Here is a 9,273-nt window from a genome sequence, read left to right on the forward strand (position 1 = left end):
ACCTGCGCCCTCAGCTGATTTTTGCCGGATTTCCACAGGTTTGTTTCGAACTTCAATTTTTCAAGTTTTTTAGTGTTCTAACTTGTTATATACACTGAACACGCGTAAACAAGACGCTATTCATAAGCGAAGCAAGGACGCAATCAAGTATTCCTTTCTTCCACACCTCGCATCTTCTGTTAGAGGTTTATACTAGAATATCAGGATTGTTTGGAGGTTGTTGCGTTTAGTTAAGTTTGGTCTTAACCTTGTATGAGATTAAGGTATGGTCGAACAAAAACACCTAACGTAATTACACGGCAACATCAACAAGCACGCCTATCTAGTATACCACTCATTGCACCTCTAGCTACTATTCCACATACTCTACCTGACACAATGCCTGACGAAGGAGAGACTCCTCTCTCGCACTTTTATAAAGCCTTGAGTTATAACCCCAAATCTTAAATCGTTCTTGTAGACCCAGTGGGGGATTTCCAAATCCCCCCAAATATTTTTAATTTGTTACCCGTTTTCCATGGTTTAGACCATGAAAAACCTTATCAGCACATGCGTAGGATTGAACAAGTTCTTACAACATTCCACCATCCTACGGTGAGTCTTTGAACAAATTAAACTCGTGGTATTTCCCTTCACTTTAGCCGATAAAGGCGTCTTGGTTAAGCGCCCAAGTGCCTAATTCTGTGGACTCGTGGGCTAAACTTGTTCAGTTGTTTATGGAACATTTTTACCTACCCCTAAAGACGGATGAGATGCTTTCCAAGATTCATTTCTTTTCGACAAAATCCTCATGAATCATTTTGAAGCTTGGAATCGTTTCACCGATCTCCTTATAGAGTGTCCACATCATAACCTAGCGAAAAGACACGTTAGTTCGTGCCTTTTCAAAGGACTTCTACACCACCATAAAGAAGTCCTTGACATAATGAATGGGGTAGTTTCTAAGTAAAGGAGCCCGGAGGCTTATAAATTTTAGAGGATCAAACTAAGCGAAATAACAACTGGGGGGTAGTGGACGATATCCACCGCTCCGCTTAGTTCTTCTAATACGATTAAGGCCGCGGTATATGTTTGAGATGAAACACGATCCCGAGCTTAAAACTCTAATCGAATCACTCACTAAAAGTAGAGGCCATTTCGTACAACAAAAGCCTATCCCGTCATGAATGTAAATTCCAATCCATGTAGTTTTCATTTGGAGTCCCGAGCATCCCGACATCCATCGTCCCTATAGCCTATGAACATGCTTGTTCCATTAATAGTGAACCTAGCCCTTGGAGACAAAATCCCAACTTCGGTTGGAGAAATAACCAACAAGTCACACCTCCGTGGTACAATAATCAATATGTTAAGGCCAACGGTTATAACCAAGCTCCACCACGACAAGGATCGGGTCAAGGTAATTATAATAATTACAACAACCAAAGCTTAACCTCGACAAGGTCAAGCACAAGGTCAAGGTAGTTATAATAATTATAATCCTAATAGAGGTATCGTTAGGTAAATAATAACTATCACAATCCGCCCATAAATAATCAACGCGAGATAGTTCGGTCCACACCACCCGTGACCACTACACCCACCCAACCGCTCATCTTGACACCTTCATGCGGGTGAGCCAACAACTCTTCCAAACCATGGCTCAATCTAACGGCGGCTTCTACAATCCATTAATAATTTAAGCCAACAGTTGGCCCAAGATAAAGCCCAACCCAAAGGTGTGTTTCCAGGTCACGCGATACCTAATCCTAAAATAACAAACATGGCCTTTGAGGTAACCGGTAATACTAGTAATGAAAATGAAAACGTAGGTGAGCTAAATGCCATCACCACTCTCCGTTCTGGCAGAGTGGTTGATAACAAAGTAACTATGCCTATAGTTACCCCATGAGTAGCCCCTACACATGCTACTTTACTAGATACCGAAATAGAAACTGAAGAGCCTACCACTGTAGAGGTACCAGTTACAACACAACCAAAGAAACAGAAAGCCAAAGTTAAACATCCAGGTGATACATATGCTAAATATAGAGAGAAACCACCGTTTCCACAAAAATTAGCCATGTTAACTAGGGATACAAATTATGAGGAGATTAGGGACGTTTTCAAGAATCTAACTATAAACCTTCCCTTCCTCAAAGCTATTAAAAAGCTACCACACCATGCTAAGTTTCTTAAGGAGTTGTGTACTACTAGGCGTAAGACCAATATACCAAAAAGCGCTTTTACAGTAACAATTCCCAACTCTATCGAACATAATGGAATTGTTAAGTACAAGGACCCGATCGTCCCATCAGCATATAATGCACCTTAGGAGATTCCTATACGACGACCGCGTTATTAGACCTGGGGGCTAGTGTTAACTTACTCCCGTTTTATTTGTATAGACAAATAGGTCTAGAGGAGATGCAACCCACTAAAATGACGTTGCAATTAGCTGATCGGTCTATTAAGTATCCTAAGGGTGTGGTTGAAAACATGCTGGTAAAGGTTCAGGATTTCTACTATCCGGCTGATTTCGTCATCCTCGATACAGAAGTCGCTAACGACTCTGTCCTAATCATCTTAGGGCATCCTTTCCTGGCAACTGCCAATACGCTCATAAATTGCCACGATGGTTAAATGTCCATGTCTTTTGGCCATCTTTCTGTTGAAGTAAATGTGTTTAAACCAAAGACACAGTTACCCGATTCGTCTATGGATGGAGAGGTTAGCATGATCGAGAGCTTCGCTCGAGATTATTTCAACAACACGTTCCCTGATAATCAAATGCCCAAATTTCTTTCCTTTGCAAGTTCAGACTCCAACATTTTCATCCTTACACTAGTCGATACACTTATTATGGATGAGGACGAGATAGATGACTTTCTCAAAGATATAGAGGAATATCATAGTAATGTGGATATGACCAAGCTAGATGAGAAATTCGATGAGTTTCTTAGAGCAGGTGATGAGTCACCCTATCAAGAACTACTTTGCACAACATCCGCCTCGACTCCCCTCCTTCCACCCTTTCAAAGGAATCTCGAGTTTGCACTCGATCCTTTGTTTCTCCTATGCTTCATAATTTTTAAATCCTCCTAGCAAACAAATACTTCGGAAGGACAAACCATTTGACACCTTCATTTTCAGAATTGAGACAGTCCCTACCTACACCATGAATGAGTTTTGTGCTAAACCCACATCCTCAGTTTTTCCATGCTTTCCTTCTACAACTTATCCATATCCACCATATCTTCCACAACCATTCACTTTTCTACACTTATTCACTAGCACACCCTCTCGTTCAAAGATGAAAAAGAAGGTGCATGCTAGGTTACGATATAGGTCTATCCGACTTCATTTTCATTTCACTAGGTTGCGTCATATAGGAAATCTTGGTGCTTTATTGTGTTTGGGTATGTTGTTTGTGATTTTTATTTATGGAATGATCCATAACTATTCCAGTTGTTGATATATGATAAACTGCATGTTCATACATATGTTTAGATAAAGTCTCGAGTATCTGACTATAAACGACTCAGTTTTTGTGTTTGGTGCATTTCCTTTCATTTCCAGATATTGGTGAGTGCACCATTAAGGTAACCGGGCCCTCCCTATGGAGTGTGTGGCTGTAAGTACCAGATCCTAAGTCCACGTTTAACATAATTCACGTTTTCCACTCTTGCATGTTTTCTCGGATTTTTTAGTCATGTTTCTCTATGGGATGAATTATGTCCTTATTGCTTATTGTTTTTCCTTACAAAATTAACAAATATTAAATAATAAACATAGTAATCTAAGAAGTCTCGGGAATCTGACTTTAAAAGACCCACTTTTAAAAAACAAATTTTCTAAACTCTGTTGTAAAAAATTTGTTTGGGGGTGGGGTGTTCGTGTTTCCGTCCTACAATGTTTTATGTCTCACTAGAGTTGCTTAGGCTATTACATTGTATTCCGATTCGGGTTGACATAATCTATGAATTTAGAGTTCATTCGTTCGCATAACTTACGTTATGCACGCACTTTAAGGCATTTTCCACTATTTTATATATGATCCACGGTCGGAATAGAGTGTTTTATGGATCATTGCATTGGAAATTCTCTCCTGATCATTTCCATATCTCATTCGCAAAAATCGGACCGGTAACGAAGCGGCAATGTTAGTTTGAAGTCGTGCTAAAAATCGACAAAAATTCGAAAAATTCGAATTGGGCTTGGGCCCAACTCGCGCGCACCTGCGCCCCTATGTTTCCACCAACAGTCGTGCATTTTCATCTTCCAAACCGCCATTGACAAACTTCCAAGCTTCAAACCCTAACAAACAATAAAATTAAAAAGAAACCTAACTACACCCACGCCAAACATCCAAATCAATTTCAAATCTTCTCAAAAACCTTTCCACCACCACCTCCATCAATTTACAAAACCAAAAATAACCGAAAAAACCAAATTTTGGAGCTGCCACGCCACCACACCACCACCACCATCGTTTTTTTTAGTGAGGTTGTCCCTCATTGCTTCCCCCTACCTTATTCAAACCCCCTAACCTTATCAAAACTTCCAATGGCTCAACAACGTCGGATTTTGCCAGAGCAAGCATTTACTGGCTACCACTTCGCCCCGTTTTACGGTGACGAAATGATTAGTAGAGATTGGAATAGCTTGTGGTACTCGACCGACGCCTTTTACCACAAAGAGTTAGTCCGATGGTTTTACAACACGAGGGAGTTGGAGGGGAATCGAATTTTTGCTACGGTGGCAAAGAGGAGGAAGGAAGTAACTACTGGGCTGTTGGCTGAGATTCTAGGCATTCCGCCTAGAATCCATCTTGATGCCACGTTATAGGAGTCCCAATAAACTGGGGTCGAGCCGTTGATGAACGCGACTGTTACCGAAGGGAACTACAATGTGACCTCGCATTGTGTTCGCCAGGCATCCTCATCCCAACCAACCGGCCGGTGGCTCAAATTTGGATTGGTAGGAATGTCATAGGGAAGGAGAAGGTCAGCGATATCGGTCTAAACTACCTTCACATTCTATGGATACTCCAGGAGCAGAAGTATGAGTTCTGTATCTTGGAGTTTTTGCTTAACATGATTAGGGGAGTAGGGAAGTCTATTGCACCTCTCCCTATTTTGATAACCAAGATCATGCTGAAGTTGAGAGCGACTCCAACGTCTGATAGGATTTACCTCACCCTACACCGAAATACTCAGATTTATAAGGAGTGTATCCAACAAGTTTGGAGGTTGCCTGAGGATAGGGTAGTCGACGAGGAGGACGTCGGAAATGAGAATGACTCGGAGGATGAGGAGGACTTGACATGTTTTGATGCTGATGCCTTGGAGAGGTGTTGGTCAGATGCAGAACGCATGGCTGTGATTCATCGTGGCATGTGTTCACTCAATACTATCTGCGAAGACCTCCGGACTCGACAGGCTACTATCCACCATAACTTCGAGATTCGTACCCAGCGAGAGGATGAGCGGTGGGAATAGATGAGGGTTGAGCTAGAAGCTCAGCACCAGTTCCAAGCCGATATGCTTGCACGTTTTCCACCTCACGGGGATTCTTCTTCTGAGGATACATCATCGAGGCACGAGCGTCGTCGCCGAAAGACGAATGGTGTTGGCCCATCGGGAGCTCAGGAGCCATCTCCTGAGCGTGTGCCCTCCGCTACCAATACTGACGTGTTTAGGGATAGTATAGCTTGATGATTTTTATTTGTAGTTTTATTATTGTTAGTTATTTTAATGTCAGTTTTAATTCGGTAATTTGAATTTTGTAGTGAAATGTACTTTGAATGAAAAATTTAATATAATGCGGTTATTTTCATTGTGCGTGGTTGTTTAATATTGATCCCACCTTTCCAAATTATTTAGGGTGGTATTATCTATTCCAGCATGATTTTTATATGACCCTCGTTTTTAGAAGTTATTTCGGAGTTAGGGTGAGAATATTGCCGATCTGGGCATATCTATGAATAAATATTGGTTAGGATGAAATCTCGATAAGTTAAGTAGTTTTATCGTAAATTCAACCTAAAAGATACTAGGGTTGTTTTAGAATCAAGAATATAAGTTGTTTCCGTTTCGGGTTTAAAAATTTTAGTATTTCCGGAAATTGCCGTAAAAACTTTTTGGCAACTTCCCGATTCGTTTTGACAACTTAAAACCTATAAAAACTTCATTCATTATACACTCACAACCTACACTACACCTAACTTCCATCTCTCACCTTTCACTCCCACGTTTCCCGTTGTTCTTCACATTTTCACAAATCAGCACCTCGGAGCGACTTCAAGGCGCTTGAGCGCTGCGCCTAAGCCATTTTCAGAAATTTTACACTAAGAGCACCTGCGCCCAAAACACTGTAAAGCCAAAAGCACCGGCACTCAAGGCTTCAAGCCGCTGCTCGACCTCCGTAGACCATAAATTTCCAGTTTTCTGCGGGTTGTTCCCGGATCAGTTGTAGCTATTCCAGATGGTCATTTTGAGATGACATCTCCTACAATAATACCGGAACAGTCTTTCAAAGATTTGTTCCAAAGCACTACTTATGGTGCTTGGTTTCGCGAGGTGATCACATACGTAGGCTGGGAACCGCTTATGGTAAGACTTGATGAATTTTATTCTCCAGCACTTGCATCTTATTTTTATGATAACTGTATTTTCTTTGAGAGACCGGATGGAGAACAAGTGTTCTCCATCAACATTAATGATGAACCAATAGAAATTACCAGGTTCTTGCTAGCATTTGTTCTTGGACTTGCTATGCCCGCTGAAATACAAGACCCATGGTGCTATTGGGTAGATAATATGCATGTCTACACTTATAAGTTTTTGCATGAGTCGTATGGGGCAGGCATTTTCCGTATCGAGGACTAAGGGGAATATAACGTCGCCTTTGGTAGCCTGTCCATGAACATAGGAACTGTTATGTTTTGGATCATGCTAAACATTTTAGGGGAATGGCGTTTTTCTTTTGTGAATGATGCCACTTGCAGCGTCTTCCTTGCTTTAGCCCAGGGACGTATGTGTCATGACCTTCCCAGAACCTTGATGTCTAGTTTAGCACGAGCCCATAACATGAGGCATAAGTACCTTCTTATGCCTGTTCTAATTTCCTGTATTATGCTATGTTTCTTTCCTGTTTTTTGTACACATTTCATGGACTAGGTTGGGGTCGACATTGTGAGACCTACCAATTCTATTATTCGATCTTTCCGTGCAATGACTTGGCAAGGGTGGAGGATATAACCTCATCAGGTTGCACCTTACACCCCATCCGACCAAGTGGCGCTTAACAGGTTATCATCCGTCGATGATAAATGGTGGCAAGCTTGGCAAATTATAATGGCATGGCTGGATGCGAAGGAACCTCACTTCTTTATAGAAGAAGAGGATGAGGAGGATGAAGAATAAAAACGGGAGATAAGGTCAGTTTTTAATTCCAGTTAGTGTCTGCTTATGTCCCAAGCAATTTTATTATGTTAACCCCATAATGGGTGGAACTCTTACAAAGTTGCGTCAGTTATTATTTTCTATATTACTATGTTCTAACCTTATTTTGCAGATGTTCCAGAATTTCACGCGTTTCTATGGTATTTTTCTACCCTCTTTATTTAAATGCTTTGAGGACAAAGCATGCTTCTTGTTTGGAGGGGGCATAGAAACACGTGTAATTAAGGCATCTGTTAGGATATAGATATGTATAATATGCATTTGTTTTCAAGTTAAATATTTCAAAAATATAAATAAATAAGTTTATGTTATACACTTAGGAATATTGGTATTATTTTCTTTCTCTATGCTCTTAACAATCTAGAAGTCTCACGTAGCTTTTGCATCAGAATAATTGTTAGAAATTTAGGTTAATATGTAGGTAATAATCTTTGCATCTATCTATAAATATATTACATGAGTATCTATGATTGTTAGCAAGAAGTTTTGAAATCTAGGCTAGAGTACTTATTCTACAAATCCTGTGAGAATATAGCCTAAAGCCTTTATATGAAATAAACATTTGAGAAATGACACAAGGGAGAAGTAAAATCCGGATAGAGAAATCACACGTCCACTTGCTTGATCACTATGCCATATCCTAAGCAAGAATTTAGGCCCTCTTTGGATCGATATAGCCAGAAATTCAAACCTATGAATTATTTTCCGGTAGTCGCCCCTCTGAACCTTTCTTTAGCCTTCCATAAACCACAATTCCTTTACCCTGTTACAAAAATAAAACAAAATAAAAATTCAACTTACCCAATCTAGAATAACTCTGAGAATAGAATGAGTGAAGAAAGAAGAAGAGAAAAACCTGTGTAAACAAAAATTAGTTAGTTGATTCAGAAAAAGAAAAGAAGTTTCCATCCAAGGAAAAGAAAAATAGAAATAAATAAAAACTCCAAAAATAGAATAAAAGGGAGTCAAAAGCCAAAGAAAAGAAAAAGAAAATATGGCTAAGGATGGAAACAAAGTATAGAAGCAAAAGGAAATAACAAGGTTTTCTCTAAGTTACATAATATGAAGACTCTAGTATCTCAGACTTGTCCTTTTGAATATCCATTTCCTTCCTTCTTAAACCATCTCCTAATCCCCCAGAACACCTAATAAAGACCTCTAGCTCAATTAGGAATAGGTTAGTGTGATAGTAAGTGGCAGATGTGTTTGATCGACTCGGCTTCCTTGTTTGTCATTGAGATTGTAAGGTAAAGTGTGCCCATCGCAAGACCGGAGTAAAGAAAACTTGAATGGAAAAATCAGAGTGTTGTATCTTGACTATTATTGTGAGAACCTACTTAAGGACATTATTCCGAGTTTCAGAAACGGACCTGTTAATGTATATCATAGTATAATTCATTGTATATATGTTTATTCGTAGATGATCGATTATTATGCATATATTAACTTAGGTTTTGACTTGATTATTCTATGTTCATTGCTAGTGAGATGTATAGTTAATTTAAAGCTTGAATAAGGAAACAATAGTTTTATTTCTTAGTCGTTGTAGTATAGATGAAGTTTGTGAGTACCTTTACTGGAAAACTCTCACGAGGCTACAACTCGTCCACTAGGCAATTCCTAGTGGTTTAAGGCCTTGTTGCATATGGTCAATGCAATCGCACTCAGCGAAACGAGATTAGTTAGAACTCCATTTTTGGTCACTTATTCTAATTTCTCATATTTGCTTGAGGACAAGCAAAATGCTGTTTGGGGGTGGTTTGATAAGAGCCCAAAACTGTAGTTTTAACCCCTTAACAATCGTACCTTTAGACCAATTATGTGAATA

At 39.8% G+C, this 9,273-nt stretch overlaps 1 pseudogene; it reads right to left on the reverse strand.

The window, feature by feature from the left end:
* Positions 1-762: 762 nt before the first annotated feature.
* Positions 763-855, reverse strand: LOC147504666 (small nucleolar RNA R71; annotated as a pseudogene).
* Between the last annotated feature and the right edge of the window lie 8,418 nt (positions 856-9,273).

This window comes from Coptis chinensis, chromosome 4 (genome assembly GCF_015680905.1).
Source record: "Coptis chinensis isolate HL-2020 chromosome 4, ASM1568090v1, whole genome shotgun sequence".
In the NCBI taxonomy this organism is placed as follows: domain Eukaryota; kingdom Viridiplantae; phylum Streptophyta; class Magnoliopsida; order Ranunculales; family Ranunculaceae; genus Coptis; species Coptis chinensis.